Source organism: Stylophora pistillata, chromosome 5 (genome assembly GCF_964205215.1).
Source record: "Stylophora pistillata chromosome 5, jaStyPist1.2, whole genome shotgun sequence".
Classification (NCBI taxonomy): domain Eukaryota; kingdom Metazoa; phylum Cnidaria; class Anthozoa; order Scleractinia; family Pocilloporidae; genus Stylophora; species Stylophora pistillata.
This window is the reverse complement of record NC_142523.1, coordinates 17,173,018-17,184,982: the sequence shown is the minus strand read 5'-3', so window position 1 is coordinate 17,184,982 and position 11,965 is coordinate 17,173,018. Positions and strand designations below refer to the sequence as shown.

Here is an 11,965-nt window from a genome sequence, read left to right as displayed (position 1 = left end):
GTGTAAAACAGACTCTCGCTTCGAAAAATACGACATCCCTCTCTTGGTTGATGTTCTTGGCTTACCTGAAGAAATATAATTAAACTGCTGAACTTAGCTGGTCTCTGTTAAAGTATAAAAAAATTAATAATGGAGGCTTTCGAAATGATTATTCTTTGTAGTGGGATGAAACTTGTATGGATAATAAAAATGACAGTCTTAATTACGTGAGACTCAAATCACTTTAAAGGTAAGCCGAGGAGACAAGCATTTCAATATATCTATTCTCAAGCCCCGGAAACAGCATAAGAGTAACCAGTAAATTACCCATTCATGAATAAATCGGTAAAACATGGCAAACAGGAGGAAAATGTATCGAGACTTCAAAAGAAAGATTGCAGCGCTCGAAAACTTTTGATTAGGCTCGCTGTAGAAACTGCGAGTTTGACTTCTGATTATAACTACACTCTACTTACATCAGCCGACCTCTCACATGACATGAAAAATTGATGCTGAACATGATAAAATTTCCCATTCTGTTGATAAGGAAAACATTTGGAGTCTACTTACTCGGAACTGCAATGCATCGTCTATCTATGAAAAACAACCACTGTTAACAACAGAGTATACCAAAAAAACAGAGAAAACGGCGGAAGAAATGAATAATTTGAGCTCCAACACCAAACACATACTCACGTTTTGTGCACGACGCGAAATTTAAAAAATGGCGTACTCACCACATGTGAAACGCCGTCCCATTCACACACAGACATGCGCAATGTCATTTTTAGGTGAAAATGAACTTCCGGTGGCGTCCTAGACAGGTGACGTCCTCAAATCTTAAGGTCTCTATTATTACCGACGAGGTCGTATGCCTGCTAGAAAACGCACTGACACAACGGGTGAGGTGAGGTGCAGGCTATGTGGTAAGGCCCCTGAAAGTGTCGCCCATGTCTTGGCTGGTTGTACCGCCCTCGCACAGAATAAGTATCTTACCCGACATAACGCAGCCTTGAAAATACTTTTCTTTGAAATTCTGCACATTGTAGACATAGTCCCACCTTGGTACTCGCCATCGAAACCGAAGCCAGTGTACGAGGTGAACAATGCACAAGCATTCTGGGACGTTCCTTTAACTGCGGAGCACCAAGAAGTTAGAGCCAACAAAATAGATGCGCGTATAATTGACCATGAATCAAGACGACTCATCACGCTGGAGATGAGCTGCTCGTGGATTACAAATAGGGGGAAAAAGAATGAGGAAAAAACCTCGAAATATGGACCGCTTCGTTGGGAATTAAAGCGGAAGTACCAAGAATATGAAGTGAAACAATATAATATCATAATGGACGTATTAGGGGGATGGTGTCGTGACTTAAAAGCTGAAATGAAGGAGTTGGTCGGAAACAAGAGTAAGGGAGTTTTTCCAAATATGCAGAAGGCTGTGATCTCGGGAAGACTAAATATCTCTCGGACATTTAAAGTTGTAACATGAAAAATGAACATCGCATACTATTAAACTCTTTGCCTTCAAAAATTCTGTGGATTATTAGAAACTTAGGAAGTGATCGTCACCGATTAACTCTTTCATAGCCAAAATAAGTAATAGGTTTTTAAAGAATTTATAATTACTATTTTAGATTTGGATACCCGAAATAGCTCATCTTTTTTATTTCTCGAGGGTTTTTTTTTGTTGTTCAGTATATAGATTTTGATTTCACTATAGTTAACGGGCTACGCTCATGCGCCCCGTCACACTATTCTTATTGTATATAGCATACAAAAGTTTTAAACTGCTGCAGCATAATAATAATGATCTTTATTTAGCAATAATTTCCATAAAATCCTCTACAATACAAAATATTAACAGCGCAAAAAACGATCCAAAATAACTCACTTTCGGCTCACATCTACTCCTTTTCTTTAATGTCAAAGTGTCTAGAAAACTATAAATAACGGAGTCAAATCTGAACAGATTCAAAGTCTAATAATCTGATAAGTAAAAGCATGTCTAAAACTATACAGAAAAGAAAAAGGTGAATGGCAAATCTAGAACCTTATATACAAGGCTGCTAATATTATTATAATAATAATAATATTAATTCTTTTAAAAATTGGTAAATAATTAGATATATGGCTTAAAATTGTAAATAATTGCTATCATTATTAGGCCCTATCCGCACTAGCGACAAAATTGTTTATTTAGACAAATTTTCTGTCATCACCAGCGCTTCACAAGTGCGGACGGCTTGTCGCGACCTGGCAAATTTTTTCCGAAGCGGACAAATTTTCAAACGCACCGCCGACAAAATTTGTCCTGGGTAAAAATTTGCCAAAATCGACAAATGTGTTAAACTTGTCAATCAGTTGTCAGAAAAGCTATTACGGCCTGCCTGGTATTGGTAAGTGAACTGAGTTAAAATTACCTTCTGAGGCATTTCCTGAGAAACGCTGAAAATTGGATGCTTTAACAGTGAACGCGTAACGTAAAGATGAATCCCGGCAATTGAAATTTAAATCCAATGGCAAACTATGCCGGTCTGCCCTATGAGCAGACAAACGCTGTAGGACGCTGGAACGTTCCACCATACAACGATCAATTGAACAGTGTTCATGCAGCTGGGCCAAGCTACAGCAATGGTGTGTTTTTCCAGTCCTCACGCCAGTTTCAATCGAACGAAACAGAAGTGGTCGTACAAGCGCTGCAACAAGAAACACAAACGCCTTCGCAAAACAAAGGAAAAGGGAAATCGAGTTACGACAAATGGTCTAAAGAAGAACATAGTTTTCTGGTTGATCTGTGGTCCGAAAAGCACGACAGTTTAGAAAGCAAAGACGCTAGGATAGCGTGGCAAGAGATATGTCAAGAGATCGAGATCAATTTTGGAACGAAAAAGACAGTAGAAAAATGCCAGAGGAAAATCAAACACCTTATCGATAAATATAAGGATGCAAACGCCTGGAACAAAACTCAGAGTGGAGACCAATTAAGAAAGTGTCTTCTATGACAAAATTGATCGTGTTCTTGGGACAAAAGATGTTGTTACCCTTAAGCACGTGGTCGAAGCAGCGACACGTACCGATTCTACAATCTCGAGTCCGACTTCCCCAAGCACCGATGATCATGACTCTGTTGCACCTAGTAGTAGTTCTGGAACTCCAGGCCCACAGCCAAGCACCAGTAGGACAAGTGGAACAAGTAGTGCTGAATCATCCAACGCCGTAAACCGCCCCAGCAAAGCCAGGAAAAGAGCGGAAGAGAAAAATACCCGAAGATGGAGAAGATGGAGAAGATGAAGAGGCAACTTCGCGCAGGAGGAGCATCGAATCGATTGAAAAGCAGGGCGAAAAGCTAACGGAAATTAAGCAAGGCTTGCAGGAAAATCAGAGCAAGCAACTAGAAATGGTGGCATCCTTCATGGGCTCTCTTGTAGAAGCTATCAAAGATAAAAAATAGGCGACTTTGGAGTTTAAAAATTTATTGGAAAAAGAACTGACAAGTATTAGGAGAAAGGACGGTCGTAACTTGTTATAGTTATTGTTCACAATTACAAGTGTCATTTCATCATACATTTACCGTAATATAAAATCATTTTTAAGGAAAGGACCGATTATAATCAATGTGATTTAATTTGATTTTGTTTACTGTAATGTGAATAGTTTTGACGAGTCCCAAGAGTAACAGGAAAAAAAATATGGATCACTTATGAGTGTAACATTTCGACAACGAATTTAGCCTTGGTGATATATTTTGTAGTTTTCTTAATATTGTACTATATTGGATTCAACTGTTTTATTCGGGTGATTACAATGGGAAAATAACTTTGATTACAATGTTTTGATTCAGTTATGCATTTGCAATGTATTCTCTTAACACACTTTGGACGTCATCTCCATCCCTTATAACATCATCGTCGTTGTTGTCGTGACCTTGATCTCCAGGGTCGTCATTGTCATCGTCATTCCAACCGTCTTGATTTAATAGACAGAAGTTGTGAAGGACAGCAGAAGCAATAGCAGTTTTGTTTGCAAACGAAATCCTGTTATCTAGCCGTTTCCCCAGTATCCGCCAACGATTTTTCAACATGCCAAAAGCGCACTCTACCGCTACTCTTGCGGCGGACAAAGCTCTATTAAAAGCTATCTCCTCTGGGTCTCTTGTTGCTTCAGGAAATGGCTTTGGAAGCCAAGAAGCTAGAGGGTATGCACTGTCTCCAACTAGATAGGGTTTGACCTCGTCAGCCCCGATTCGCACAACTGGACCGGTAAGAATCTGATCGTTCTCTGCGAAATCAAATATTGTACTATTCCGCAGAACTCTGGAATCATGCATACTTCCCGGAAAGCCCGACGCGAAGTCAAGAAAGCGATTTTTACCATCGACAATAGCTTGAACAATAAAGTCATGTTGTTGATAGCGACTGAAATAGTCAACAGCACTTTCTGGAGGGGCAACTATTCTTATGTGAGATCCGTCTATTGCACCAACAATGTTTGGGAGATCAGAAACATCTTGAAATGTCTCTATGCAAACCCGGGTTTCCGCTTCTGTAATGGGGAATTTTATGTAGACAGTTCTCACGCCATGTACGATATCTATCACATGCCATGCACGTAAAGGATGTTTATCTTGTAACTGGAGCTGTCTGTGAGAGAAATGAAGTAAATCCTGCATTCCGAGTTGCTTACCATGCAAAAATTTGCCTTGCTCTTCTCTGTAACCATTTATGCAAGGTAACAGCGTTTTAAAAATTTCACCAAAGGAAAGTGGAAATATTAGATAAAAAAGGTCAATTCTTGCAAAATATTATTTGAAAATGCTGTGTTACCATAGCTTTGGTTTCTAACAGATGCTTGATTAATCATAAATAAATAATCATCTTTATCTTGATACTCCAAAGGGGTGAATCTCAGGATCCAAAACATTGGCATATCCAGACCTCCAATTAAGTGGGAGCCTCACTCATCCAGACTCACGGTCACGGCAGAAGAGTGTTGGAACTGCACTTCGTAAATTAAAGCGTGACAATCCAGGCCTTGGAGGCAGAGGTAAACTTAAAGACAGTATGATTGAGAAACTGCAGAGCTATTTTTGCATTGCCATAAGGTCCAATGTTGGAAATGTGGCCGAAATAAAGAAAGTCATTCATACTAGCCGTATACATTGTGCCTCAAATGAGGAATAATGTATGCCGCCCGGTTAGCCTAATGGATAGTGCGCTTGAAACCAGTTTTTTTTTCTCAATTTTCAGTTTTATGAGGCTACTGACACATGACACACACGCAAAGATAACTTCCGAGGGTTTTATTCAATTCTAATTGCAGGTCGGAGTGGAAAGATCTCTGTATCTTTTTCCATTCAATGAACAAGAAACATACACTTAAGTGCATCTTATGTTGTTAAATGACTAAAACGAGATTGCTCATCTCATCAATTCCCGAAAGTTATTGTGTATTCGCCAGTATTTTCCAATCCATTTGACGGAGAGGTGTTTATGTTGTTTATTAAATGCAGGTGCATGTGAAGATCATTCTTAAAATTTTGTGAATTTTCAATTTAATTTTGAAGAAATATGATTTGTCTTGTTTGGGTGTCCAGGTTAAAATAAATTGAAAACTCAAGGTCTGTAAAAAAGCGAATTTTGAGAAACCGTTCCTTTTACTGTTAGTCTCAGCTTGGTGTACAGAAGAAAATTCAAACTCCATTCGGGGTAATGAAAATTGGCCAGCTATGTCAAAATCTTCAATGGTCCTATGCAGATGCCAGAAAAAGGGCGAAGATTAAAACAAATCTACCTTACTGAGATTCCGTCTTTCAATAGAAAGATACCTCAATGCTCCTCCTTTAAACAGAGACCTAAATATTTCCACCGATCCAACATTTTCTACATCAAACTTGATGTTAGATGCACAAATACAAATTCTTAAGCAAAGCAACAAAGCAAAGCAACAAAGCAAATGTCTCACACAAACCTGCTATCGAGGAGGAAGACCTCCAGAACCTGACTTGACTACAACCAATTCCCCTCTGAGGAACGTAGAGTATCATGTTGTCCTTTCCTTTCGCCGAAGGGGCCATGAAGGTCGAAAGTTGCTAACGAAGAGCTTCAAGTTTGAAATTGATGAGGCTGTACGAAGGTACACAACAATCAGCCACGATGAAACATCAAAGAATCACCCAAGAAAATTGAATGTTGTAGAAAGCACAGAAAAAAGAAGCAAGAAAGTGTGAAACCCAAGATGAAGGTGACGGCTACAAAGTGCTGAAGCTATACCTGCAGAAAGTCAAATTTAATGTGCACTGCCTTTTTTCCACAATCTGAATAAAACAGCACAGCCAATGATGCAGTTGGGTACGAAGCACGACTGTTCATCAAATCAGCCAATAAGAAATGCACAATGGACCAGTGCTTGTCACAGTTGGTGGCTTTAAAAAGACTGCAAAACTGTCATGGTGGTTAAAATGATCAAAGAGTCCTTTTTGGCCTCTACAATCAGATCACAAAGAGGCAGGCACAAGATTCTCCATGGCCACAATATATCACAAGAGCATGATCTCTTGATAATTCACCCACCCGACACTGATGTTGCAGTTCTTCAATGCATTAGCCTGCAAACAACTATGGTTTCGAACTGGCAGTAAGGACAAGTTATGCTTTATTTCCATTTGTGGCCTGGTGGAAAGTCTTGGCTCAGACACCTGTGCTTCCCTTACGTGTTTTCATACCCTTGCAGGATGTGATTCAACAAGTGGTCTTTACACAATTGAAAAGAAAAAAGCCTAGATGACCCTGAAAAAGAATCTCTTCATTCAGGGAGTGCCACACTGGGAGATGAACTGCAAGCTCTTCAGTTTGGAATTGATGGTTTCTTACTGAAGCTCTCTCGCCTGGCAAATTCGTCCCCGGGCAAATGTGAGAACTTTGCTATAGTAACAGATGGGCAAATTTAATATCTGATGACGGCAGCAGTGAGCTCAATGGTGAGTCGTAAAACGCTCTATTAGTCTGAATAGTTTTTAAACATGTCCAGCGGAGTGTGATGGTTGCATCACTGTAGTAGATCTCTAGTTAAGTTGTAAGATTAAATATTTATGTCGTTCTCTACTCGTTTTATTTTTTCCATTTGCTGTTTTTTGTGAAAAAGAAAATTTTTGTTTCAGAAACGAGCTAACTAATAAAAAATATTCCTTAGAAATAATATTAGTCAGTAAAGTGGTTTAAATATAAGCTTCCATCTGTATTTCTGTGTAATGAAAAACGCAACTTGACAGCAATAACTGTTTAGCCTGCAAATCGTTGTATTTGACTTTGGTTGTTAAACTACAAAACTTTTTTAGGTTGACAATGTTGTTTATGGCATTTATAATTTAAAGCAAATAATGCCATAATCTATTGATTTTTGCGGCTTCAGGTTAACAATCGCGTTAATGGCACCAGGCAGATTGAAGTTGAGAATTTATCAAAATAGAAAATGAACAGATATAAACAGCTAAAACTAAAACTTTTGGATAACCTGGCGTCAAACTACTCAGTTTTCTGTAGAATTTATGAAAGGCAAATTTCTTAAATCTTACATGTCCAACCACTTTTGGAACCACCTTCAGTGATGTATGGCTTGTTACATCGAAATGAGCGATTAATTTTTGCAGCTTCTTTTCTCTGTGGGTTCACGAATAGATTTAGAGCTAACGCTTAGCGTCACCTGAGCCGCGACTCAAATTAGTCTTTCCCCTTAGTTTGTGAAAAATGCAAACGCATCTCGAATTACGTTTATTCAAAAAAAAATTGGGGTAGGGAAATCAGTGAAACGTTGTTTTCTATTGTAGGATTAAGTCTGGTCATTTCTAATTCAGTAAAGCCTGGACTGGCGGAGTGCGATGCAAGTTAGCCACACCTGAAATAATTTTATTACATCCATCACCGTCGCCCGTTTGATCGGTCGCTTTGCTCTTAAACATATGTTTCAGCTTCGCAAAAGGCTGTTATTTGGAAAGCATTTGTCGTAATTTGACCTATTTGGCTGTTTATTTGCAATTGTAGTCGGTTAAACTTCAATCTACTTAAAACCTGTCCAAAATCCTTTTATTTCTTACAGATAAAGAAGCTAGAAATATTATGGCAGACGAAGACTCAGACTCAGAGTTGGCTACGGCAACCAGTAAAGGTGATGATAACTATAGGTTTTACTCGTTATTCATTTGTTTATTGAGGTTTCCTAGCATTTCAAGTGTAATTGCATACACGGATTGAAAGTTCGAGTGGAATTTTCAGCTTTCTTTTGGAGCCTAAATAGCGGTAAACAGCCCGAGTGTAGTAACGGATAATCTTTATTTGTACTCGCATTCATACTTGCTCTAAGCAAAAAAGTTACAAAATTGAAATTATCAGAAATGAAATTGGAGTACTAGCAGCCTGGAATAACCAGAGGGGCTAGCGGAGCCAGGCAGCTAGAGTTAGAGTAGTAATGTAGTGATGTAGTAGTAGTAGTAGTAGTAGTAATGTAGTGATGTTGTAAGTCGTAAGTCTTGTTTACATCTTATTATTTAAGCCATTTCCCTGCAAAAGACTTAATCTTGAATTTATGTACCGTTGCAGTTAATTTTATTGCAGCGAATATTCTGTCGTACTAGTAAACGAAAAAAAACACACCACAGTATTACTAAGTCTTTACAAATTTTGTAGGCCCAAGACAGGGTTTTTCCCAGCAAATGCAATTTATTGTTAATATATACTCGTGGATAAGAAAATGTTTACATATGCTGTGCTAAATTAGAGCAGATTTTCCCTATTTCAGAGTTGATCTGCCTTTTTAGGACTAGTTCATGTTTTTTTTTGTGGCGTTAGTTTATCTGATGAATGTAATTAAAAGGACGTAAAGACAGCAGAGTGACAATAACTCTCAAAAAAGAAACAACAACTTTGAGTTTTAATTTACAAGACATGTTTCGACATTCTCTTGTCGGACAAAACTTCGCATATTTACAAGCACCTGCAATCATCAAGGGCTTGTCTTGACTCTTGCGATACTGAATGTTTCACGATCTTAGATTCTGCCGCTTCAAAATACCAAATTAAGATCAAAGAGGCATTGCATATTAAGTGGGAAAAACTATCCTTAATCTACGGTGGCTTCAAAGGGACATACACTTTCCTCTCTCTTTTTTTTCTCTTGCGACTTAGCTGCTACTTTCTTGCGACTTAGCTGCGACTTTCTTGCTACGTTCTTGCGACTTAGCTGCGACTTTCTTGCTACGTTCTTGCTACTTTCTTGCTACTTTCTTGCGACTTAGCTGCGACTTTCTTGCTACTTTCTTGCGACTTAGCTGCGACTTTCTTGCTACTTTCTTGCGACTTAGCTGCGACTTTCTTGCTACTTTCTTGCGACTTAGCTGCGACTTTCTTGCTACTTTCTTGCGACTTAGCTGCGACTTTCTTGCTACTTTCTTGCGACTTAGCTGCGACTTTCTTGCGACTTATCTGCGACTTGCTACTTTCTTGCGACTTATCTGCGACTTGCTACTTTCTTGCGACTTAGCTGCGACTTTCTTGCTACTTTCTTGCGATTTATCTGCGACTTGCTACTTTCTTGCGACTTAGCTGCGACTTTCTTGCTACTTTCTTGCGACTTAGCTGCGACTTTCCTGCTACTTTCTTGCGACCTAGCTGCCTGGCTACCTAGCTGGGCCGAGTGAGACGCAGGCCAGGTTGCATTGCCGAGAAACAACATGGATTCTCTAGAAGAGCAGCTAGTTCCAGAGGTCGACCAGGTATTTTGACACTTTCTCCTGTCATTCGTACAAATTAGAAATGCTGAAGCTACAACAACTTATATTTGGCTTCATTATCTTTAGATTTTCAATTTTTTAAAAGAAAAACGCGGGATTGAAGATAGCGTTTGCCAACAGTTTAAAGACGAAAGGGTAAGAATTCATTACGAACTGTTTCCTCTACTGGACCGAGATTGTGGCGCACATAAGTTTGATATCTCAGATTGTCTTTTTACACCTTCTTGTTACGTCTGGTTTACTTTCGAGAAACCTTTAATTATCTAACTTGAAGATGGGACGGTTGTTTGTGCTTCACTGGGGATAGTTTTGACCCTTTTCATAAATGGCTGCCAATTAAAATTTTTTTGTAAGTATTAAAACTAGTCAGATTAACCTCGGTTTTGAGTTAATAATTCGAAAGAATTTTTATTCCCAAACGAGTTGAGTGAAGTTAATTTCTTTGCATACAAAATAATTTTCAAATTGGTAGCTATTTATCATTCCTAGAGTCCAAAGTAATTTATTTGGAAATAATTGGATGAGAGAAATAAAATTGTTTTTTAATTCAATTACTTCCAAATTGGACAAGCATGTAGTCCTTTACCTACTTATTTATATAACATTCCAAAGTAGATGAACATGATGTATGACAAATGTTGGGCCTGATATATGGCATGTACACGTACATGTTGAACATGATATACGGCAAATGTTGCTTGTATAAATGAAATTTCTCTTCTTGTATTCAACTCAAAATCTTACTTGATTGCTGCATGATATATTGAGATGAACACTTGCAGAGAAATTCCATATAAACTCAAGATATTATTTGTTTGCTATGTGATATATTGAGTTGAGCACTTGAAGAGAAATTCCATATCTGTGTACATCCATGTATCACTCTATATGTATCTGTTGCCTCTTTTTCCTTATTGTGTTTCTTACCTTGGGAAATATACCCATAGGACCTGCAAGTATTTTATGTATCTTTTTCATAGTTTACATTTTTGTATTACACCTCAAGTGGTATGTTTTACTGGACTGCTTTGACTCCATAGTATTCTCTATTGTAAACTCATTTTTCCTTACTACAGATGGACTTTACAGCTGTGAGGATGGCAACAGATGGAGATTTCCAAGCTCTTGGTTTGGTTCGCCGGGGAGACATACTTGCACAGAGATCATTTGTTCCAAGTACAGACAAGGAAAAAGAAGAGCAAAAATCCAAACTTCTGAAACTAACCCATCTACTTGGTACAACTTCCAGAAAATCCAAGGCAGCTTCCACCAGGGGAAAGTTTTGTCCATCCAATGATTACCCTCAATCACCACCTTGTAAAAAAACCCAGACTTCTTAAAAGATCCAGATTGGGTGGCAGCAATATAGTGAGAATGAAAAGCGATATGTCAGTGTACGACTTATGAAGGGAGGAGGAACAAGGGAAATTTCTGTTCCAATTCAAAGTTCATATGAAGAGGTCCTTAACATAATGAAAGAGGTTTATTTCCCCGATGGGATGTCCACTTTTGGTGACGCAGATATGATGACATTTAAAGTTGGAAACTTTAAAGGCGAAGAAGTAGAGGAGCAGTTCACACTGGCAAAGTATATTGCTAAGTACAAACTTACCAAAGTTAGACTTTACCTCTTGACCAGGACCATGGATGACAATGATAATGAACTACTGAAACCAGTTTTTGACTATGGACAGGAGACAGTTTCTGATGGTTTGCTTGGTACCTCTGATGAAAGAAATTCATTGATGGAAGATCAGGACAAAGAATATCTGGATTCTTTGAGAAAAGATCAAGAGAAAGAACAAGCAAAAAAAGAAGAGCTTCTTCATTGCCAAGAAGAATTTGCAATTTAAGAAAGTCTGCGTGAAGCAAGAGAAATGAGGGTGCCGGCTGAGCCTGACATAAGTGAACTGCATGTAAAAGTATCGGTGAGACATATAACACTGGGTGTTATAACACGCAAATTTCCAAAGAGTGGCCATATAGGAACTGTGTATGACTGGGTGGGGTCACTCAGTTTGACCCCAAAGTATTTCACCCTTTCTATGGTTGGCAGTATGGACCTCGACCCTGCATTGCCGATTGAAACTGTGGACCAGGCAACCCCGTCGATGCTTGATTGTGATGAAAGTCCACCATTTCCTGATGAAACGGTATGTTTCCATGGATTTGGGGCACCATCGGAAATCCCATCTGAAG

The 11,965-nt window shown here is 38.7% G+C and overlaps 1 pseudogene; it reads left to right on the top strand.

Annotated features, from left to right (window-relative positions):
- The window catches only part of LOC111346776 (uncharacterized), a 3,575-nt pseudogene extending 2,101 nt beyond the window's left edge, over positions 1–1,474 (top strand).
- Positions 1,475–11,965: the final 10,491 nt, after the last annotated feature.